At 38.6% G+C, this 25,852-nt stretch overlaps 1 protein-coding gene across 2 annotated transcripts in view; it reads right to left on the bottom strand.

The window, feature by feature from the left end:
• The window catches only part of LOC126237120 (uncharacterized), a 331,755-nt gene that overhangs the window by 295,495 nt on the left and 10,408 nt on the right, over positions 1 to 25,852 (bottom strand). For both annotated transcript variants that reach the window (XM_049946935.1, XM_049946936.1), the window contains exon 2: positions 8,880 to 9,033. The gene's annotated coding sequence lies outside the window, so the exon portion shown is untranslated. The remainder of the gene's footprint in view (positions 1 to 8,879; positions 9,034 to 25,852) is intronic.

The following is a 25,852-nucleotide window of genomic DNA, read 5'->3' as shown; positions in this document are numbered from 1 at the left end:
ATCTCGTTATGGCCACTTTACTCAACTACAAAGTTTCCTCTTTACAATATTTTTGTTATAACTTCTTTTATCATGCTATTGCAGAAACATTATCAGCCCTCGTGTAATAGAGCGATACTCAAATGCAATTCTAAGTTTAATTTCAAAATCACATTGAACTACCGTGGATAAAAACCGGCCCCGACTACAGACTGCTCGTCAATTACGCATAAACTGCTGCCCACCACAAGAAGATACGACAACAAATAGATAAACACTTAATAATTACGTAATAGAAGTAACAAATAAGCTAATGCAAAGGTCCATATTTATAGAAATGATCTTGTCTTTTACATTACATTGTGTGTTAAAAGTGACCAACTCGTGTTTCAATGCACTTTTACACGCAACCCTAACACGTTAACAACTTTGTGCAACTGCCAAATCAGTTCTCAAAATTTCATTACATGTATTATCCTCCAAGTCTTCCAATGATATTGTGTTATTTGCAATCATTTTTCCTTTTATACTGCCCCACAGTAAAAAACCATAAGTGGTTAGGTTCGGCAATCAGAGAGGCCAAAATCCTTTTAAGACAGTCCTTTCTTCTAAGAATCTATCATGAATTTGTGAGACTGACATGCGTGAAGTGTGACAGGTCGCCTCATCCTGTTGAGGGACAGCATGTGTACAATCAAGGAGGGTCAACTGTGCACAAAATTCCTCAAAGACTCACGCATATACAGCAGTGTTTACCGTTGTATCAAAAAATATACGACTTACAATTCAACTTGCTGGCATGACACACCACACTTTTGTTTGTTTGTTTTGCAGTGAAGAGGTTTCATCATTAAACGAATAGGAATTGTTTGTTGACTAGTATCTGGTGTTCTGGGAGTTCGTATGTCCCGTCAGATAGAACAAGATTTCATCACTCATGAAATACAACAGCGGATCCAACATTCCACTCTCAATTGTTTGGCATAGCCACATACCAAAATACACACAATTTGCCTTGCCTTCCTCCTTCAGCTCTTGGACACATGTCATTTTGTACAGCTTCATCCCTGTATGCTGCAAAAAACATTGACATGACCTACGCAAAAGTTCTCTTTTTGCGACAATTTGTGAGTCAACTTCTGTGGACTCTGTATCATTTGTGCTAAAATATACATGATCACAGCAGGTGTACAAATGGAAGAGGCTCGATTCTTTTTTGCATTTGTAACTGACCCTGTAGTACACCACTATGTTACCAAATCATATACTCTTTCCTTTGCTGGTATAGAAATGCCAGGAAACTTCTTCACGAAAATGTCCCGCATTTCCTTAAATGAACCTGTATATATGTATGTCTCCACTATTGTGATTCTTTCTTGTAAAGGATACATCTTGCTGAGATATTTACTTCATACATCACAACCAAGTTACAATGGCCTTTATACTGACAATACAAAATGTAGTCACAATTGGTTTGAAACAACAGATAGCAGTGGTGGGCGACAATTGGAAGTCTAGTACTCAGGGCCAGTATTTTGTACGCCACCCTGTATTATCTGCAACTCTCATGGTATTTTGTAAATGCTGGGAGTTCTGAGGCCTATGTGATCTTTCACAGACCTTATGAGTAGGTGCATGTTAGCTAGAGGCCTGAAGAGTGATTTGATGTCATGTCTCTTCAGGATCTGACTGATCTTCCCTGTCACTGAAGCAAAGAATGGCAAAAACTCAAGGTTTTTTTTTTTTTTTTATTCTCTTCCTTGATAGTGTTCTGCCCGTGGATACCTCTTAAAATTGCATGCCATATTTATTTGTTTTTGAAAAAATTCTCACAGAAGACTGGTTTAGTTCTTGAGGCAAGTGTTCCATATTTGATACTGCAAGTGTTCCATATTTGATACTGCTTGGGGTGATGAACTGTACTTCTTAGAACAAAGACTGGGTGGTAGAGGCAGAATGTGTGCAGATAGATACCAGTGTGTATCAGTACATTTTCAGTACAAACTGTTGCTGAGAGACACACTGGGTTTGCAGCAAATGAGGATGTCACCTCAACAATAATGAGGAAGGCTTATGAAGTAGTCAAGTGGTCTTTTGATGGAGGAGAGAGTTATCCACAATCTCCTCCCTCAGGCAACTACACGACTTACGTTTTATGGTCTGCCCAAGATACAAGAGGATGACACACCTATGGCACATCGTTAAGCCCATTCTACGGCCAGTGTGTAGACTGGCAAAACATCTTGTCAGTCAACTTACTACGCATGTGGGCTACCGCACACATTACTTAATACATAAAATTTTGTCAGACAAATTAAGAGCCTTTGTTTTGGAGAAAGTGATGTTACAGTCAGCTTCAATCAAGTCTCAATATTTATACATGTTCCCATCAAAGACTTGACAGATCTGCTCTCTTAGCTCTTTGACAGTGTGGTGGTAGATCTGCTCCAGCAACCCCTGACCTATTTTGTTTATGTCAGAAATTATTTCAATAAGACGGATAGCGTTGCAATGGAGAGCTTATTATCTACAAACAAGAGCCCCTTAGTTGTGAAGAAGCGCCTTCAGAGATGTGGAACAATTTAAATGATACATTAACTGATGGAAGCGTTCACTGCAGGTTGCTTCTGTTGAGTATGCCATCAACCAATCATGACTAGTGTCAACCTACTCACATTGTTACAGGAATTCACTGTTATTTTATAATATATTTTTTATATGAGAATCCCAACTATTTTGGGAAAAAAATCCAGTGGTTTGCTTCTCACATTATTCTGTTACAGTCTTTATCTAATATTCCATTCTACGCTTTTACATAATTTTACTGATTTCAGAGAATGCTATCATATGTCAACATACTGGAAAAATTAAAAATCTATACATTATCTAAATATGAATGGTTTTTACTTTGCTTCTGAATAGTTTCAGATTTCCAATTTTCTTCCCAGACTTCCAATGGCAGCATGTTATAGACTTTTGCATCAGAATATAAAATTCATTTTCAATTCCTAGACAGGGTTGCATAATTGACACGGAAATTACAGAATGAGATTTTCATTCTGTAGCGGAGGGTGCGCCGACATGAAACTTCCTGGCAGATTAAAACTGTGTGTACCTTTGGAAGGTAGGAGACAAGATACTGGCAGAAGTAGTGCTGTGAGGACGGGGCATGAGTTGTGCTTAGGTAGCTCAGATGGTAGAGCACTTGCCCGTGAAAGGCAAAGGTCCCGAGTTCGAGTCTCGGTCTACATCTACATTTATACTCCGCAAGCCATCCAACGGTGTGTGGCGGAGGGCACTTTATGTGCCACTGTCATTACCTCCCTTTTCTGTTCCAGTCGCGTATGGTTCGCGGGAAGAACGGCTGTCGGAAAGCCTCCGTGCGCCCTCGAATCTCTCTAATTTTACATTCGTGATTTCCTTGGGAGGCATAAGTAGGGGGAAGCAATATATTTGATACCTCATCCAGAAACGCACTCTCTCGAAACCTGGACAGCAAGCTACACTGCGATGCAGAGCGCCTCTCTTGCAGAGTCTGCCACTTGAGTTTGCTAAACATCTCCGTAACGCTATCACGCTTACCAAATAACCCTGTGACGAAACGCGCCACTCTTCTTTGAATCTTCTCTATCTCCTCTGTCAACCCGACCTGGTACGGATCCCACACTGATGAGCAATACTCAAGTATAGGTCGAACGAGTGTTTTGCAAGCCACCTCCTTTGTTGACGGACTACATTTTCTAAGGACTCTCCCAATGAATCTCAACCTGGTACCTGCCTTACCAACAATTAATTTTATATGATCATTCCACTTCAAATCGTTCCGCACACATACTCCCAGACATTTTACAGAAGTAACTGCTACCAGTGTTTGTTCCGCTATCATATAATCATACAATAAAGGATCCTTCTTTCTATGTATTTGCAATACATTACATTTGTCTATGTTAAGGGACAGTTGCCACTCCCTGCACCAAGTGCCTATCCGCTGCAGATCTTCCCGCATTTCGCTACAATTTTCTAATGCTGCAACTTCTCTGTGTATTACAGTATCATCCGCGAAAAGCCGCATGGAACTTCCAACACTATCTACAGGTCATTTATATATATTGTGAAAAGCAATGGTCCCATAACACTCCCCTGTGGCACGCCAGAGGTTACTTTAACGTCTGTAGACATCTCTCCATTGAGAACAACATGCTGTGTTCTGTTTGCTAAAAACTCTTCAATCCAGCCACACAGCTGGTCTGATATTCCATAGGCTCTTACTCTGTTTATCAGGCGACAGTGCGGAACTGTATCGAATGCCTTCCAGGAAGTCGTGGAAAATAGCATCTACCTGGGAGCCTGTATCTAATATTTTCTGGGTCTCATGAACAAATAAAGCGAGTTGGGTCTCACACGATCGCTGTTTCTGGAATCCATGTTGATTCCTACAGAGTAGATTCAGGGTTTCCAGAAACGACATGATATGCGAGCAAAAAACATGTTCTAAAATTCTACAACAGATCGACGTCATAGCTATAGGCCTATAGTTTTGCGCATCTGCTCAATGACCCTTCTTGAAGACTGGGACTACCTGTGCTCTTTTCCAATCATTTGGAACCTTCCGTTCCTCTAGAGACTTGCGGTACACGGCTGTTAGAAGGGGGGCAAGTTCTTTTGCGTACTCTGAGTAGAATCAAATTGATATCCCATCAGGTCCAGTGGACTTTCCTCTGTTGAGTGATTCCAGTTGCTTTTCCATTCCTTGGACACTTATTTCGATGTCAGCCATTTTTTCATTTGTGCGAGGATTTAGAGAAGGAACTGCAGTCCGGTCTTCCTCTGTGAAACAGCTTTGGAAAAAGGTGTTTAGTATTTCAGCTTTACGCGTGTCATCCTCTGTTTCAATGCCATCATCATCCCAGAGTGTCTGGATATGCTGTTTCGAGCCACTTACTGATTTAACGTAAGACCAGAACTTCCTACGATTTTCTGTCAAGTCGGTACATAGAATTTTACTTTCGAATTCACTGAACGCTTCACGCATAACCCTCCTTACGCTAACTTTGACATCGTTCAGCTTCTGTTTGTCTGAGAGGTTTTGGCTGCGTTTAAACTTGCAGTGAAGCTCTCTTTGCTTTTGCAGTAGTTTCCTAACTTTGTTGTTGAACAACGGTGGGTTTTTCCCATCCCTCACAGTTTTACTCAGCACGTACCTGTCTAAAACGCATTTTACAATTGCCTTGAACGTTTTCCATAAACACTCAACATTGTCAGTGTCGGAACAGAAATTTTCGTTTTGATCTGTTAGGTAGTCTGAAATTTGCCTTCTATTACTCTTCCTAAACAGATAAACCTTCCTCCCTTTTTTTATATTCCTATTAACTTCCATATTCAGGGATGCTGCAACGGCCCTATGATCACCGATTCCCTGTTCTGCGCTTACAGAGTTGAAAAGTTTGGGTCTGTTTGTTATCAGTAGGTCCAAGATGTTATCTCCACGAGTCGGTTCTCTGTTTAATTGCTCGAGGTAATTTTCGGATAGTGCACTCAGTATAATGTCACTCGATGCTCTGTCCCTACCACCCGTCCTAAACATCTGAGTGTCCCAGTCTATACCCGGTAAATTGAAAATCTCCCACCTAAGACTATAACATGCTGAGAAAATTTATGTGAAATGTATTCCAAATTTTCTCTCAGTTGTTCTGCCACTAATGCTGCTGAGTCGGAAGGTCGGTAAAAGGAGCCAATTATTAACCTAGCTCAGTTGTTGAGTGTAACCTCCACCCATAATAATTCACAGGAACTATCCACTTCTACTTCACTACAGGATAAACTACTACTAACAGCAACAAACACGCCACCACTGGTTGCATGCAATCTATCCTTTCTGAACACCGTCTGTACCTTTGTAAAAATTTCGGCAGAATTTATCTCTGGCTTCAGCCAGCTTTCCGTACCTATAACGATTTCAGCTTCGGTGCTTTCTATCAGCGCACACAGTTTTAATCTGCCAGGAAGTTTTTGACATGGAAATTGTTACTTCCAGTATGGTGGATGAGAGTAAAATACATCATTTTTTAACATTCCTCCAATATTTTTGGTAAATCATTTATTTAGGTCAAGAACAGAATGGGCCAAGTACTCAACCACTTGGGACACCATAGTTAACGTTCTCATAAACTGAGTTTAGTTTTATGACATTGATAGCAATTGCTAATGCGCTTCTGTTCTCTGCTGTAAAATATGATTATACCCATGCAAGAGGAAAAGCCTTTAACACTGCAATATTTTACTTTCTCTATTATAATTATTTGATTTACACAATCAAAGGTCTTGGCTCGAAAATACTAACAGTGTAGTTTTCTTCATTCACTGAGTTGTGTGAAAGTAATAACACAACAGGCTATGGTTAAATACAGTATGTAACAGCAAACTACAAAGAATACCTACATCATTTGTTTGGAGACCAGAGACAACATAAACAATCACAGAACTGACACACAACATAAAATGTAGCTGATCATTTATTGTCCACACAAGAATGTTCCCCCCCCCCCCAGTAGTTGAGTATATGGGGATATTTGGGGGCTGAAGCACACACGATGTCCAGAATCTGTGGTGATTGGAGGTTTTCGAACATACACGTTGTGGCACTGTTTTGTGGAATCACACATACAGCATCTCAGTGTCACTTAATGCCTATGGGCCAGTGTGAATTCAGATGATTACCAAGGACAAGCGAAAGTCAGTTGATGGGTACTGTGAAAGAGTAACTAGCTATGTCAACATCCAGAATGAGATTTTCACTCTGCAGTGGAGTGTGCGCTGATATGAAACTTCCTGGCAGATTAAAACTGTGTGCCCGACCGAGCCTCGAACTTGGGACCTTTGCCTTTCGCGGGCAAGTGCTCTACCGTCTAAGCTACCAAAGCACGACTCACGCCCGGTAGGAGACGAGATACTGGCAGAAGTAAAGCTGTGAGGACCGGGCGTGAGTCGTGCTTCGGTAGCTCAGATGGTAGAGCACTTGCCCGCGAAAGGCAAAGGTCCCGAGTTCGAGTCTCGGTCGGGCACACAGTTTTAATCTGCCAGGAAGTTTTTATGTCAACATCGATTGTCACAAAATAGTGTGCCAGTGCAACGATGTGCAAATCTGACGCTATCGTGTTATTGGGTGACGGTCTAATGAATTTTTCACACAGTTTCAGCAGTTCTCCATATATTAATTCACCACTGATGTATTCAGATTCTTTCTGGAAACTTTTCGTAGTAGGGCTAGTAAGACAATGCGCTGCAATGTGGCATCTGCGTGAGGTCTAACTAGGACCATTAGCAGCTTAGTGTTAGGCAGAAGTTCAAATTCAATTCATGGCAAATATTATTTAGCATGCTCAATGAAAAAAAAGACTCATTTGTGCTGACCATTAATGACATGAGCAATCCATTCATGAAAGGTCATAGTTACTAATGTAGCTGCTGCTGCATCTTTCATTGGATATGCTTCAGGCAAACGATAGGAATGGTTGATTGCTGTCAGTCAATACTGGTATCTTTCTGATGACAAGGATGAAAGTACCAAGAAAAGTTGTGATGTTTTACTTTGCTGTGTCCACAAGCATCACACTGAGCGACAAATGCTTTGTGATTCTCCTCAGTATTTGGCCAGACCAATAAATTTTTCAATATTTAGTAACTCTTACACATGGACAAAACAGGCAAGAGAAGAAACTGCTTTCTGACGATGAATGGTTTTACTTGTGACACTGATATGTCATGATATACTGCTACGTCCAACAATAGTACATGAAGACAGTGGGGCTGTTAGCCTAATGATAATTCAATGAATATCTTCATATCATTAACTCGTTCCAAAGCATTGACAAGTGCTATGAAGTCAAGTTCTTGTGCAGTGGTGTCTATGCAAGACACTGTGTCAATGAAACATTCTGCTTGCGAAATGAGCTACGTAATGTTGGCAGAATGTAATTTTACATACAAGATATTTACTTTTTTACTAAGGAGGTGTACTAATTTAATTAAGTGGGTATTATAAGCCTAATATGCGGCAAGACTGACAATTACATTTTTTTCTACAGACACTTCAGATAAATTAAAGAATTCATTCAGAAAATATGGTTTATAATAACGCCTACTTACTAGCAAAGTTGACAACTATGTTGAAGAGCATGCAGCTTAACTCACAACTGGAAATGTTGAGATAAGCTTTATTTTGCTTGTTCTTGTATGACAATACTCTGTGTTCAAACTATTTTCAGGCACACAGATGGGGCATCAACATTTCTTCTTCCGGTATTTTGGCGGAGAACTATCCAGTTATTACAAAATAAAGTCTGCAGCTGATTTAATTGTAAATTTGCATCTACTAATTCCTTGAGACAGTAAGAAAATATAAAGCAATAAATAGTACCCATTAAAAATGCCACATTCATAAATACTGACATAATCGATGTGTCATAAATAAAATATTCATAATTTAATAAGAAATGCCTAATAGATGAAACTGATCTATTGCCCAAATCACATACTCCTTGTCTGCCACAATCTCACATACAGTAAAGAACCACTGCAAAATGGTTCTGTATGAAGTGTTTTCTCGTACACTCAAGTGACACATAACTATAATGTGCCTGTCAAATTAGGCACTGAGTGATTTGCTGTTTGAAATATTTGTGTTCTATACACACAAATATCTGAATGCTTTATTGCAGTGTTATACTTTTAGAAAGTAACAGCAAGAAAAATGCTTTTATGAGTCACTATAGTACGTTCCAATTATTGTAATGTAATCTTTTTTAAAAGATTTGTCATGTTATTATGAAAATTTTAAGAGAAGTTACCACTAGACATTGCACTGCAATGTGTAAGAATGTATCGTTGCTAAGTAAATTTACCTGTCAGTAGTCTCACATGGGCACCAGTCACACTTGTTTCAGTTATGGTGTATGTCATAACCCAAAAAATAAGTGTGTTATCTTCTGGGCAGAAGTGTACTACTACATTTAAGAATTACATAGTCTGTTGACGTTCACAGCAATGGAGCAGATCCTGCAAGAAATAGAAAGAAAACACAAATTACATCCACAGAATAAAATAACTTATTCGAATCCTACTTGAGGACGGAACCTTGTTTAACACAATTTTGATGCAGAGAAAAGGAGGCATGGATGAATGTATTCGCAATCACTGGACTATTCATAATTGTAAATTTATTGTAAACTGAGGTTTATTGGTCTCATAATGTATATAATCTAAATCATTTGATTCAGGTACAGGACACACGTCAAAATGGTAGAAAAATTTCACCACAAACATAGAACTACTGATGTTAACAAACAGAATTATACATACAATAAAAAAGTATGATAATAAATACCTTGCTCAGATTATCATTTCAACCTCTCTGAATTCTTCTACTGAATAGTAACATTTCTCCCACAGAATCTGCTGTAGCCTTGTTTTTAGAATCTATCAATTTTAAATATGTTTTTGCCCATACCTTGTAATATATTGTCATCTCCATATACCGGGTGGTTATAATTTAACTTTCCCCATTCAACACATTATTAACACAGAAATAATTACCGTACAAGGACCAAACTTGGTAGTTTTAATGTCAAGAACATGGGGAAGAGAAATAATTCAAGTTAAACACTTTTAATGTGCTGCTATGGTACATCATACCATTACCGTTACTGCTACAAAAGAGATTCAATATGGTGCTCATCAGTGTCCAGAAGAGTCAAAGTGCAGGACTGCATTCTGCACAGGAGAATGAACCATGTCCATAGGTATGCTGATTACCTCTCTCAATACGCTGCACATGTGTGAATGCTCCCCTGGTAAATCCTGTCTTTCAGGTAGCCCCACAACCAGAAATCATAGGGAGTGAGATCAGGTGATCATGTCGGCCAAGCATTTGGAAACGATCGGCTGATAATTCGATTGTTTCCAAATGTGTTTCGAAGAAGCAGGTGAACCACATGAGTAATGTACAATGGGGCTCCATCTTGCATGAAAACTGTTAAGTTCAATGCATCTCTTTCCTGTAGGACTGGTATGAAGTATATCTCAGTGAAGCTGGCTAGTCACACTGCATGTCTTTGGTCCTTGAGCACCAATCTGTTCAATGGGCCAATGATGAATATGCTGCACCATACAGTGACACATTCACCATAAAGAGGAACTCTATGCACAGTGACTGGAGGTGAAGATTCCCACACTCAGCAATTCTGTGAGTTCACTTCACCCGTCAGAGAAAAATGAGCTTCGTATGTCCATAGGACAGTCCTGAGCCAGCCATCTTCAACTTAAATCCTTGCGAGAAAATAGAGAGCGAGATCAACACGTTGTCGTGTGTCCTGTGGTACAAGCTGCTGTAAAATATGGACCTTGTACGGATGCCATTTGACAATGGTTCATAGCACCTTCTCTACAGTGGACTTCGGGATGCTCAACTGTCGTGACACAGCATGCAAACTGCCTGACAATCGGGAATTGTGAACAGCATTGTCTACCATTGCAAAAGCAATTTCATCAACCACCCATGGTGCAACCGGTCATCAGCCTCATCCCGGAGTGAAGCCCAGTTCTCTAGTTGATTTGAACTACTTCATCATGCTCTGTGCAGAAGGTGGAGAAAGTGTACCCTTCTGTAATCCTGGCAGCTGACGATATTCTCGAAGTGCAGCTGTAGCATTACTGTTGTTTTGATAATAGGGCTTCACCAATAACGCCCTGCTCCTTCTGTCCAAGCTCACATTGACACGTAAACAAGTGTACAGCGATTGGTCATGTGTGCGAGACTATGAACCACGATGACTTACCACGGCACCTGGTGGCTACAGTTGGAAGTGGATAAGGGCGCTGTTTGACACATGAAAATCATGCACCCCATACTCTGGACATTTATGATACCAAGTTCTGTACTCGTATGGTAATGAGTTTCCATGTTATAGTGTGTCAAGTATGGAAAGTTTAATTATAACCACCCATACTGTGCAGTCCATGCATATAATTTCAGTTGGTGCACAGGTAGCATAAAATTACTTTTATTTATCATATTATACATGTGGTTAAAATGATTCTCCTGAAATAGTTTTTGTCCATTGTGTAGGAAAATTATAATCTCTCATAAATGTAAACGGATGGAACAGTTAGGTTTTGCTATTCCCGAAATAACTGGTAACAAGATTCTGTTTGTTATGCAGCACACCTGTATCTTTTAATTTAATCCCATAGCCCTGGGCAAATTTTATAAAGTGAGGTCATAGAACATGTTTTTGTACATTAAAGATGATACTATATGCAGTATAGCACAGACACTTCAATGTGGGAGACAACTGCAAATGTAAACTAATGAATACTTTGTGGGAAGAGGAGAGGTGCGGAGTAACAAGCCCCCTGATCCCTCTCCCAGGGCTTGCAATCTACACCAGTGATACGCACTTCTGTGAAATCAAAGTCAACACATTTTCATAGTGACTGCTGATCCCCTCTCATGCTGTGTAAACCTTACTCAAACCCTGTAGTAAACCAGGATTAGCCTTTCCATTCATTTCAAAATATAAATGAAAACAACAAAAACATGCCACAAAAACCAAATTGGAATGCACAAAGTATTTGGTAGCAGGTACTGTGAAACTGCTTGCCGAGGTTGGCAACTGTCATAAACAAGGAAGTTCAGGTCCAATCTCTATTGGTGTCTTATGGTATCATAGTTCAAACCACCCCCCCCCCCCCCGCCTAAAACTCTCATGTTAAACTGTCCATACTACAGCTACCGAGGTACTTCATATGAAAGACAGCTGTGTGCTGGAGCCAGTTTTGGACTCTCATTCCTTCATTTTTGTCTAACAAATCAAGTTTATGTTTATTTATTTGTTTCTAGCTTCTTCATGATCATTCTTGTCACTGACCTACACTAAGCAGGTAGTGAATTATGTAATTTTAACATAAAAGAAAATGATTCATTTTCGATAAAAACACTTATGGAGTATACCCCAGTCAACAAACACCACAAAAGGTCACCTGGGGGGTGAAGAGGGTCATGAACAACATACTAAAATTTCTGACCAGTGACACACGAGCGTCACATTTGAAGATAATTGTTTGTTTCTCTTGAAAATCTCTAAAACCGCAGCTTCTAGCAAAAACATTTCCACGTAAAATCAAACTACATGAAATTTCCTACGAAAAAATGTCCTGTTCATATTTTCTCTACAACTAATAGTTCCTGCATTACTGGGGGTAGAAAAATAGTAGATTATTAAAAATAGTGTTTTAATGGTACAAAATTAATGTTTGTTGTTAAATGAAGTGGGTTGAGAACAAATAATAAATGTGTGCACCATATCCTAGTGCAGTAGAACCTATTAAGGGGTAAACTGTGTACTGAGTGTGTGATCGGCTGTGTGGGGGAAAAGGGGGTAAGGGAGACGGTATGAAGGGTGGATGTATGTGAGGGAAGGCAGGTCACTGGTCATGTTCATACCTCTTTCCTCCTTTGTAAGTCTGAAAACTTAAGTGTGAGGTGGCAAGTCCCCACTCTCTCTGATCCACTATATCACAAGAAACAACTACAAGGTAAAAAAGTTACACCGATCCTTCTGCAGCTCACCTTATGAATCACCACACAACACAGTGCACACCCAACATTTTCCACAAATCTATTAACACTAAATTGAATACATTGCTAATAATAGTAACCCAAGGAAAGCATATAGACAGATTCTACATAAATCTCTGCACATTATTTTACATTGCTGGAGGGGAAATTGATCCTCAGTCACATGGTCAGCAGATGTAGCATTCTGCCAGGATAGGTGACTTCCACTACCAGCACTGCACAATTTTCACTTTACAGGCTGTACCTCCCCAGCATTTCCTACCCAGTTCTTGTAAGTAAGTAGACAAAATAACTTCACTGAGCTCATGTTTATATAGTACAGTTATTTTCAGTTTATTGAGTGAATACTTATTTGGAGTACCCAAAGTGGCTTTTAACATAAAATACGTTCCTGTAAATAATTCCACAATATAAACAAGAGCTCGAAGTTATTTTGTCTTCTCACATGGGAGAACTGGACAGGAAATGCTGGGGAGGTTCAGTCTGTCCATAAGCTGAAAAGCAAGAAGTGCTTTTGGATGGAGGAGTTACCTCTGCTCAAAGAATGGTACAGCTGCTGTACAGGATGACTAAGAATCAATTTCCCTTTAGTCTAAGAACAGAGAGTTATGCACAATCTGTTCATACGTGTTTCCTGCATTAGTATTATTAGTATCCCATATTTACAATATATACTGTGTTAATGTACTTGTGGAAAATAAACACCCTTGGTGATGTCTGCACAGTACGTAGCCAATGATAAGGTGAGCTGCAGAAGGGTTGATATAACTTTGTCCAACACTATGGATTTGCTTTTAGCTATGCACTTCACAGAGAGAATAGGGAATCGCCTGCACACTCTTCAGTTTGCAATGAGGCAATTGCTTGACCACAATCTGGCAAACTACTTCCCTCACACTTCCAACCTTCACCCCACTCACCCTTTTCACACAGTTACAATGCCAGAACACAAGTAATCCCTTAATATGGTTATATTACACTCAGATGTACACACATTCAATATCTGTTCATAATTCATTCACCTAACAATAAACATTAATTATATACCATGAAAACACTACTTACATAATCTTTGATTTTGAACTTCCCTTCAACATGGAGACCATTAGTCCTAAAGAAAAAATGAACAGGACCCTTTTATCTAAGAAATTTAATGTAGTTTAATTTTGCTCTGGAAAGCATTTTTGCTAGAAGCTGTGGTTTTCAAGTTGAGAAAAATTTCAGGTGTCCCTTCCACCCATACCAAGGTTACACCTCACTTGTCAGGATTTTAACCAGTCTGGGCTTTTAGTACGTTGTTCATGACATCCTTGTACCACTGTACAAAAATTTGCAACTATGCAAATTCCCCTCCCCTCTCCAATTTTCCTTTGTTGACTGAACTAGTACCCGGTTTTTCCATTGCGTTTTGTACTTAGTAATTGTTTCAGTGATGAATGATGGGAAGAGACTGATGAATCAAGAGTCAGCTGTGGATATTGCTCTCTCTTTGATGTTCCAACTGTGCATTCATGACAAGGAGAGGTGAATAATTTTAACTGTGTACTTACTAGACTCAGTACAATCAGTACCATATCTGCAAATGATGCCCTTAAAAATTGAGTGGGAGAAAACACACCCCTCCCCTCCTCTCCTCTCCACCCCTTCTTCTCTTTCCTATCTGTGGAGACAAGTGCCCCATTACATATAGTTAGCTTTTACTGGGGAGAGATTGAGTCACAACTCTGTTACACGAGCTCTACACAATAATCAAGTGTGACTTACACAAAATATAATAAAGTTAGACCACAATTACATGGCACAAGCTTTATCATATATCATGTTCTGCAGGACCCCTTAATATGCAACAGAACAACAGTAACCAGAAACACCTGATATATCTTTCATGTGTTGTCCAAAAATTGCCACAATCCATGCTTGTACTACTGAAAGTCTCTCTGGCATGCACCCAGACTGATTATTCATTGTAAAACGAATTTTCAACGGCGTAATGTGCCATCATCATAATAATGTTACTCCTGCTGACTGACATCCTGGTGCAGCGGGTGCAGTATATACATCTGTCATCTCTTGCCTTCATTGACCCCATGTATGGACCACGCGATGTGCCAGCCATGGTGGTGGAGGTAGCTCAGGCTTGGGAACTGAGTGGCAATCCTCAGTCTGCACTCCAACTTTGCTGTGCTTGGTGTTTGTTTCCACTGCATTTGCAGAATTTATGCTTGACTAAATTGAAATCTATTATTATCTTCATTGATGAGATTCTCATACTGATGGACTTCAACAGCCTCCTTGTATACACAACTCCAATAGTGGAACTTGTTTTACAGAATTTTTGTATCTCCATATTTCACTGGTTAGTTTCAAGTTAATGTTCAGCAACTGCTGATTTTTTGGGCTGCTGGAGGTCCATGTGCCATTTGTGTTCCGTGCACCTTTCTTCAATTGTGCAAATGGTTTTTCCAACATGTTTTTCTGCATTCGGACATAACACACTTCAGATATCCAAAGGCCCAGGTAATCTTTTACTGTCCCTAAGAGGAATTTCGTCTTTGCCAGTGGGTGGTGCACACATTTGACATTTTGTTGTAATATTCTATTGATTTTTCCGTGTACATTGCCCACATGAAGATTGTGGGCTATGTTTTTCAGTTGGCCTCCCTTGGAGGTTGGCTGTAACTGGTCTTTTTGTTTGAAGGTGCAAATAATTTGATAGTTTCTACAGCTGTTTTTCTGGAATATGTCCATGTTCAGGTTTTAGGCTTATTTTGTTGGAGATCACATGAGCTCTGTGGATCAGCGTGTTTAGTACTCCCTCCCTTTGTGATGATTGATGACAGCTAGAGGCGTGGAAGTACTGGTCTGTGTGGGTTTTCTTCCAATAGAAGCTGAGACCCAGTATTCCTTCCCGTTTTCTCCATACCAGAACATCCAAGAACAGAAACTGACCACTTTGCTCTTCCTCCATTGTGAACTGAATTTGGTTGTGGATACAGTTCAGGTATTGCAAGAAAACTTGAAATCTCATCTTTCCAGTGAGGCCAAATGACAAACATATTATCAAGATGTCTGTAAAAGACTACTGGTTTTAAAGGTTCTCACATTTGCCAATGAACAGACTCAAAACTAACATTACGTGTTTTGCAAACTCGTGTGGTGGCACTCCTATTGTACTCACTATTGGCCTCTTTGTGTACCTTTGGAAGCCTGAAGAGACTTGGTGGTGGACCAGCATGTGTTCGAAATCTCTCCAATGTCCCTTTTGTAAAATTACTTTGGAGAAATTCAATCATCTTGCGCTGCATCTTCCTGGTTGGAACATCGGCATCTTGTGAGCTGCATTGTCTAGGAGTTTGTACATTTTCTCTTTACATTCTGCAACTGTTAGTAAGATGGTTATGTCCCCCTTATCTGCTGAGAGGATGACAATGTCTTGATTGTTACACAGAGAATGCAGTGCAGCTCTTTCCCACCCGGAGATGTTATGTACAAATTCTTCAACTTAGATGACTGTGGGATCTGGCAGTGAAAGTTCTCCAAGCACAGCGGAAACGGAACACTAAGCACAGCGAAGGCAGAGTGCAGACTGAGAACGGACACTCGATTCACGAGTGTGAGATACCCCACCACCAGGCCAGAACACTGCACAGTCCATTCACAGGATCAGTGGAGGTGGAGGGGGAGTGGTGGTGGGGGTGGGGAGGAGACTTCCAGCATATGAATCACATGCACTAGTCCATGATGTCAGTCAGCAGAAGTAACCTGATGATGATGGCATGTTTCACTGTTGAAAATACATTCTACAATGAACAATCAATCCAACTGCATGCCACAGAGATTTTCAAGAAGGATATTCACTGGGGCAACTTACGAACACACATTACTTGTACACATTAATATTTTCTTCCTATCTACAAAAAATAGTACCAAAGAGACCCACAATTAGAAGAACTGACAAGTCACTCTGGTGGGAAAACCCATTTCCATAACCCCAATCAGAGACCCAAAACAGGGCTGGAAGTACTCTACACTAAGTTCGTCTGCTGAAACTGGTAATTTCATGGCATAGTTTTTAAGTACGGTGTAGGGAGAAAAAAGCAGTTGGGAGGCGGCAGTGTAGCTGAATATCTAAGGAACTTGCATAAAATAGAGGACTAATTTTTAAAAGACTCAAGCCAGTTTAATAATTTTAGTACTTTCTTCTACTGGGCAGAAATGATGATAATTTACATAACAAGTAAATATATGTATGACATGCTTGCTGTACATTTTAAGTAGGGTGACAATCTGAAGGGATGTGTAAACTGCTAAAATAGCAACAGGTACGATACATATGATAACCCTGAAGCTTTACAAAATAACCAAAATAGACATTAATGACTGGTCTTTATTAATGCTTTCAAATAATACCTTTTCTCACTTTTTTTCACATATTGCCCTATAACATTATATACGGAAGATATCTGTTGTCACATTATATACTGAAGACAAGTGCTGTCTACAGTTTATGTGTATTAAAGTCTTGGGGTAATGTTGGCCAGGATAAACAGTAATCTATCATGAAGCAGTTAGATTTGGATACAATGGCACCTTATCTCAGAAAGTATGAGCATCACAAACAAAAATGAATGAAATACAATCGTGTACCTGCAGCTGACTGAGGGATGGCACAGATCACACAAACGTCCACAAAACTGCGTTAATTTTCAAGTGCTCTAGCTTTCTTTTTCTGTTTCACGAATACAATTTCAGATCCACACACAATATAATGTCACAGCTGCAGTAACACTATTCATGAGAGGTTGCCCTTGTAGACAGGTGTGAGGAACGGATTGTGGCCACTGAGAGAAAGTGCTCTTTAAAATAATGGTAGCATTCAATTTGCTTCCATTGTCAATGCCGTAAGAATGATAAATGGTAGAAATTAATGATGGAGGCAAGTAGTAGCCTCGAATGTATTACTCATCTGTCTATGAGTTCACGTTTTGCAAGTTCAGGTTCATGCAGATAATGACATTTGTTACCAAGGGAATGTTTGCAAGTGGTAACATATGAAGAATGTGCCTTTATTTTTATTTTATTTTATTTATTTATTTATTTTTTTTGAGTTATCAGTCTTCTGAGTGGTTTGATGCGGCCCGTCACGAATTTCTCTTCCATGCCAACCTCTTCACCTCATACTAGTACTTGAAACCTACGTCCTATGTTATCTGCCAGATGTATTCCAATCTCTGTCTTCCTCTACAGTTTTTGCCCTCTATGGCTCCCTCTAGTACCTTGGCATTCAGTCCCTGATGCCTTACATCCTGTCCCTTCTCCTTGTCAGTGTTTTCCACATACTCATTTCCTCTCCGATTCTGCGCAGAACCTGCTCATTCCTTACCTTATTAGTCCACCTAATTTTCAACATTTGTCTGTAGCACCACATCATCTCAAATGCTTCGATTCTCTTCTGTTCCGGTTTTCCCCCAGTCCATTTTCACTCACTACCATACAATGCTGTGCTCCAAACATATATTCTCAGAAATTTCTTCTTCAGGTTAAGGCCAATGTTCGATACCAGTAGACTTCTCTTGGCCAGGAATGCCCTTTTTTGCCAGTGCTAGTCTGCTTTTGATGTCCTCTTTGCTCAATCCATCATTGGTTATTTTACTGCCTAGGTATCAGAATTCCTAAACTTCATCTACTTTGCGACCATCAATCCAGATGTTAAGTTTCTCACTGTTCTCATTTCTGCTATTTCTCATTACTTTCATCTTTCTTCGATTTACTCTCAATCCATATTCTGTACTCATTACACTGTCCATTCCATTCAGCAAATAATGTAATTCTTCTTCACCTTCAATCAGGATAGCAATGTCATCAGCAAATTTTATCACTGATACCCTTTCACCTTCAGTTTTAATTCCACTCCTGAACTTTTCTTTTATTTCCACCATTGCTTCTTCGATGTATAGACTGAACAGTAGGGACGAGAGACTACATCCCTGTCTTACAGCATTTTTAATCCAAACATTTTGCTCTTGGTCGTGGGTCATTCCATGTCAAGTCACCCAGGCCTTGACACCAACCATGTCAGATTTTGATGAAACTTGGTACAATTACTTCTTTTATCATCCTGAAAGCACTTACAAAATTTTTTTGCTCTATCTCTTATAGTTATTTTTATAAATTTTTAAAGTTTTTAGATTTGGCGTTGTTTCAGCAGTCGGAAATCATAACTTAAACGTGTCCTCACAACTAAAAAAAAAATGTATGTTAAAGAATACTCAAGATATCAGTATGAAATTTTGGAATAAGTTTGTGTATTATATCTAAATGTTAAAAAAAATTACCATGAAGATATATTAAAATCTTCCAAATGAAAAAAAAATTTGACAAGTTTTTTTTTTTTTTTTTTTTTTTTTTTTTTTTTTACAAAAACTGCAATATCTAGAGTCTCAGACCTGATAGAAAGCTCAAATTTGTTTTAAAATACTCTTATTTGTATAGGCTATTAGGTAAAAGAAAAATTATGTTGGCTTTTTAACCTGTTTAATAGTTATCTAATTTTTAAAATAATATTAATTATATTTTAAAAATAAACAGTACCAAGTGACTTAGACACCGAAAATAAGTTTTTGTCTTCTTGGAGTAACAATGTACGCTTGGATTTTGTTTTTTTTTTTTTTACTCCTGTGTTTTGAAGTAAAAAATTATTACAGTGTTAAATAGTGCTTGGATAGTATTTTATTAAGTTTATTCGAACTTTCAGTAAGTACTGTTACTTAGTTTACAGAGATTCTTTTCCAATATCCTATAAAAGTAACCAGAACAGTAATCAGACCAAAAGTGAAATCAGTATGTCAGATATTCAAACCTGTAGCGTAGGATTATTTAAAAAATCTGACTGTTTCCAAACAACCTACACACCTTCAAAAAAGTTACAACTGGTATCTGAATTGAGTGAGGAAGAAAAAGATTTGATCCACTTACGATCTGGAATTAATCTGTGTGAATTTAAGAATATATGTTCACACCACAGCTACTACTTTTTAAATGTTTTTGAAAAGTATCAAACAACATGTGTAGACCCACTAAAAAAACACAAAAAGCCCCTCAAAAAATTGTTGAGAAGTGTAGGCTTGGATCTTTCTAAACAATTACTGACAAAAAATATTAGCATAAAACCTGGACAAAAGCTTTGCTCAACATGCCGTAACTTTTGTGAGGAAAAATTAAGAGTTGAAGTCAATGAAAGTGAAACAGATGATGAAGTCATGGTTGAATTAGAATCATTGGAATCCAGAAATGAATCCCTTGTACAAACAAACATTGTTCTTGATAATTTAGGTTTAATACCGATAAAGCTTCATGGCTTGTCAGAACAAAGTAAAGGGTCTTATTTTAAAAGGAAGGTTAGCAGTATTGAAAAGACTGCAAAAAAGGCGGTTTCAAAAGCATTAAAATATGATGCACCAAGTTCTGATGATGACGAAGAAGATAAAAGTGTGGTTGAGAAAGCAAAGGAATTTGATGTAATGATTTCTCTTATGAAAGAGAAGATTTCATCTGTTGGGAGATCTAGAAAAAATCCAGATTCTGACCTTGGTTCCAGATTCTTGGAGTCGAAATAAAATGATGAAAGAATTTAATGTAAGTGAGTACATGGTGTGACAAGCTAGAAAGCTAAAATCTGAAAATGGTATTTTGGAAACTCCTGGTCCAAAAAAAGGTAAAACTCTTTCTGAAAATACAGTAAAACTTGTAACAGATTTTTATGAAAAGGATGAATGTTCCAGAGTGCTACCTGGAACAAAATACAAAGTAAGTGTTCAAAAAAATGTGTACATGCAAAAAAGACTCATTTTGTGTAACTTGAGAGAACTCTATTATTCTTTCAAATGGTAGAATCCCGAGGTAGAAGTAGGATTTTCAAAATTTTGTTTCTTGAGACCTAAATGGTGTATCCTTGCTGGTGCTGCAGGCACACACACTGTATGTGTATGCAGTATCCACCAGAATGTTAAACTATTACTGGATGCTGTGAAAATTGAAGAATCTTATAAAGACCTAATTAAGATGCTTGTGTGCAATACGGAAAACCAAAACTGCATGCTACATCATTGCGACAGCTGTCCTGCAAATACTGCACTAACTGAGTACTTAACTGAAAAACTAAGTGAAGATTATGACTTAGAAGAAGAAATTGTAATCAGTCAGTGGGTTAACACAGACAGGGCAGAAATGATCAAACAGTCTATCAGTGTTGAAGACTACATTTCTTTATTGGTTAGGTCATTGGAAAAGCTCACCCCGCACTCGTTTATAGCAAAATCCCAATCAGCAGCCTTTAAGAGATTGAAAGAAGACCCCCCACCCAAAACAGCAATTACTGTGATGGATTTCAGTGAAAATTATTCCTTTGTTATACAAAATGAGATCAAAAGTTACCACTGGAATAGAGGTGGTTGTACTCTACACCCAGTTGGAGTTTTTCTAAGAAATGAGGAAAACAATGTTTTTGTTTCCAACCACAGTTTTATTAGTGATGACCAAGAACATGACACTGGTTTTGTTAACTTTGTACAAAAAGAAATTACAAAGTGGCTGTCATTACATCATACTGACATTGACTCAGTTCACTACTTTACAGATGGTTGTGCCGGGCAGTACAAAAATAGAAACAGTTTTAAAAAATTGACTCAACACTTGGGAGACTTTAATTTGAAGGTCCAACACTCTTTTTTTGCAACAAATCATGGGAAGTCAAATTGTGATGGCCTAGGAGGAACTATTAAAAGAGTTTTAAGGAAAGCAAGTCTACAGCTTTCAGACGAAGAACAAATAATGACAGCAATCGAGGTGTACAAGTTTTGTGAAAAAAATATTGAAAACATTCATTTTCACTTTATTGACAAAAAAGAAGCTGATTTGCTACGGTTAAAACTAGAAAAACGTTTTTCAGCAACCCGAACCATTCCTGGAACAAGAAGTTTTCATAACTTCAAACCACTTCCAACAAACAACCTTGAAATTAGAAGGACTACAGATAGTGTAAAACCCTCCTTAGTCTTTACTTTCCATTCTTCTTCTGATTGGGTTCGTGTTGAACCATCCATAAATAGCTATGTGGCTGCAAATTATGATGGTAACTGGTACTTTGGACTGGTAAAAACAATATTCAATGATGAAGAAGATGCAGAAATTCTATTTCTACATCCTTCAGGACCAGCTGCATCATTTTATTGTCCTGAAAGAGAAGATTATTGCATAGTGCCTTTGGAGCACATAGTCTGTGTAGTAGACGCACCTCAATCAAGCGGCACTGGATGAATGTATTACTTCAAAAAACACTGTATCAAAAGAACTGAAAGCTCTTGGATGAAGTGGAAAAACAGTTTGAATCAGCATTAATGTTTATTAAAAAGACAAAATTACTCAAAAAATTCAATGTTTCAAGCCATCAGTTGGGTTATACATAAGTGTCTGAAGTACACTATCTTTGTACATAATTCTAATGTAATCTACTATAATTAATAAACATGTTAAAAAGCCATCATTGTTTTTGGTTTAGCAAGTAGCCTATATGTTTAAGAGTAAATTAAAACAATTTGAGCATTCTATCAGGTCTGAGACTCTAGATATTGCAATTCTTATAAAACAAAATACCCGTCAAAAAAGAAAGAAAGAAAGAAAGAAAGAAATACATATATTTTTTCATAGAAAATATTAATATATTTTAATAATATCATTTTTATCTTCAAATATGTATAATAAATAAACTTGTTGCAAAAATTCATGATGTTATCTAAAAGAGTTTTTAAGATAAGCAATTTTAAAGTTTTGAATACAAATTAAATTTACCATTTCCGAAGGTTCGGAAAACGCAAAACATAAAAACTTTAAAAATTTATTAAAAAAACTATAAGAGATACAGCAAAAAAAATTTGCAGGTGTTGTCAGGATGGTATTAGAACCATTTGAGCCAAATTTCATGAAAATCTAAGGAGGTGGGTGTAAAATTTATTTTTTATTGGGTGATTTGATATGGAATGACCCTCGTCCACTTTTTATTCCCTCTTGGTTCTTGTACATATTGTATCCTACCTGTCTCTCCCTATAGCTTACTCCTATTTTTCTCAGAATTTCAAACATCTTGCACTATTTTACATTGTCAGACGCTTTTTCTAGGTCAACAAATCCTATGCCTGAGAATTGTCTCTCTGGTGCTTTTACCTTTCCTAAAGCCAAACTGATCATTATCTAACATACTCTAAATTTTCTTTTCCATTGTTCTGTATATTATTCTTGTCATCAACTTGGAAGTATGAGTTGTTAAGCTGATTGTGTGACAATTCTCGCACTTGACAGCTCTTGCAGCCTTAGAAATTTTGTGGGTGATATTTTTCCGAAAGTCAGATGGTACAATACCAGACTCAAACATTCTACACACCAACGTGATAGTTGTTTTGTTGCCCCTTCCCCTAATGATTTGAGAAATTCTGATGGAATGTTATCGATCCCTTATGCCTTATTCAGTAAGTCCTATATCTATATCTACATCTACACGACTACTCTGCAATTCACATTTAAGTGCTTGGCAGAGGGTTCATCGAACCACAATCATACTATCTCTCTACCATTCCACTCCCGAACAGCGTGCGGGAAAAACGAACACCTAAACCTTTCTGTTCGAGCTCTGATTTCTCTTATTTTATTTTGATGATCATTCCTACCTATGTAGGTTGGGCTCAACAAAATATTTTCGCATTCAGAAGAGAAAGTTGGTGACTGAAATTTCGTAAATCGATCTCGCCGCGACGAAAAACGCCTTTGCTTTAATGACTTCCATCCCAACTCGCGTATCATATCTGCCACACTCTCTCCCCTATTACGTGATAATACAAAACGAGCTGCCCTTTTTTGCACCCTTTCGATGTCCTCCGTCAATCCCACCTGGTAAGGATCCCACACCGCGCAGCAATATTCTAACAGAGGACGAACGAGTGTAGTGTAAGCTGTCTCTTTAGTGGACTTGTTGCATCTTCTAAGTGTCCTGCCAACGAAACGCAACCTTTGGCTCACCTTCCCCACAATATTATCTATGTGGTCTTTCCAAATGAAGTTGTTCGTAATTTTAACACCCAGGTACTTAGTTGAATTGACAGCCTTGAGAATTGTACTACTTATCGAGTAATCGAATTCCAACGGATTTCTTTTGGAACTCATGTGGATCACCTCACAGTTTTCGTTATTTAGCGTCAACTGCCACCTGCCACACCACACAGCAATCTTTTCTAAATCGCTTTGCAACTGATAATGGTCTTTGGATGACCTTATTAGACAGTAAATTACAGCTCTCTTAAATTCTGATTCTAATACTGGATCCACTATGTCTTCTAAATTGACTTCTGTTTCTTCTTCTATCACATCAGGCAAATCTTCCCCCTCATAGCTAGCCCTTCAATGTACTCTTTCCAACTGTCCACGCTCTCCTCTGCACTTGAATATGGAGTTCCGGTTGCACTCTTAATGTTACTACCCCTCTTTTTTTAATTTCATAGAAGGTTGTTTTTACTTTCCTATGTGCTGAGTCAGTCTTTCCAAATCTCATTTCTTTTTCTTCACATTTTTCACGCAGCCATTTTGTCTTCGCTTCCCTGCACTTCCTATTTATTTAATTCCTCAGTGACATGTATCTCTCTATCCCTGAACTTCCCTAACATTTTTGTACTTGATTCATCGATCAGCTGAAGTATTTCTTCTGTTACCCATGATTTCTTTGCAGTTGCCTTCTTTGTACCTATGTTTTTCTTTCCAGCTATGTCCATTCCTCTTCAGCTGTACTACCTACCACACTATTCTTAATTGCTGTATCTACAGCCTTAAGAGAATTTCAAGCGTATCTCATCATTCCTTAGTACTTTCGTATCCCACTTCTTTGTGTATGGATTTATCCTGACTGATCTCTTGAACTTCAGCCTACTCACTACTACATTGTGATCTGAGTCTATATCTGCTCCTAGGTACGCCTTACAATACATCTGATTTCGGAATCTCCGTCTCACCATGATGTAATCTAACTGAAATCTTCCGATACCACCCGACCTTTTCCAAGTATACCACTTCCTCTTGTGATTCTTGAACAGATTATACACTATTACTAGCTGAAATCTATTGCTGAAATCCATTAGTCTTTCTCTTCTCTCATTCCTTGCCCAAGCCCATAATCGCCTGTAACCTTCTGTTCTACTCCTTGCCCTACAACTGTATTCCAGTCCCCCACGACTATTAGATTTTTATCTCCCTTTGTGTATTGTATTACCCTTTCAATATAGTCTCATATACTTTCTCTATCTCTTCATCTTCAGCTTGCAACGTTGGCATGTATACCTGAACAATCATTGTTGGTGTTGGTTTGCTGTCGATTCTGATAAGAATAACCAAATCACTGAACTGTTCAGAGTAACACACTCTCTGCCCTACCTTCCTGTTCTTAATTAATCCTACTCCCGTTATACCATTTTCTGCTGCTGTTGATATTACCCCATATCCATCTGACCAGAAATCCTAGTCTTCTTTCCATTCCACTTCACTGACCCCTTCTATATCTAGACTGAGCCTTTGTATTTCCCTTTTCAGATTTTCTAGCTTTCCTGTCACATTCAAGCTTCTGACATTCCATACCCTGACATTAGAACGTTATCCTTTCATTGATTATTCAATCTTTTTCTCATGATCACCTTCCCTATGGCAGCCCCCTCCCGGACATCCGAATGGGGGACAATTCCGGAAGCCAATGGAGAGAGCACCATGACACTTTTTCAATTACAGGCCACATGTCCTGTGGATACGCACCATGTGTCATTAATGCAGTGGTTTCCATTGCCTTCTGCATCCTCATGCCATTGATCATTGCTGATTCTTCCCCCTTTAGCGGCAGTTTCCCACCCAAAGGGCAAGGGAGTGCTCTGAACCTCTGTCTGCTCCTCTGCCCTCTTTGACAAGGCCGTTGGCAGTATGGGGTGATTTCTTATGCCCTAAGTCTTTGACCACCAATGCTGATTATTAATCAAAAATTAAGTGGTGGCTAGTTTCGAACACAAGACGGAGGACATTTTGATTATGAATCAAAGACGTCACCCATAGACCAAGGATCATGTATATTGTCATTTTTATGCTAATTTACAGGAGACATAAGCAGTGAAGGATTTACAAACAAACTAAAGGAAATAGTTGCGCAGTGAGTTTGAGTGA

Source organism: Schistocerca nitens, chromosome 2, assembly GCF_023898315.1.
Source record: "Schistocerca nitens isolate TAMUIC-IGC-003100 chromosome 2, iqSchNite1.1, whole genome shotgun sequence".
In the NCBI taxonomy this organism is placed as follows: domain Eukaryota; kingdom Metazoa; phylum Arthropoda; class Insecta; order Orthoptera; family Acrididae; genus Schistocerca; species Schistocerca nitens.
This window is presented reverse-complemented; position numbering and strand designations above follow the sequence as displayed.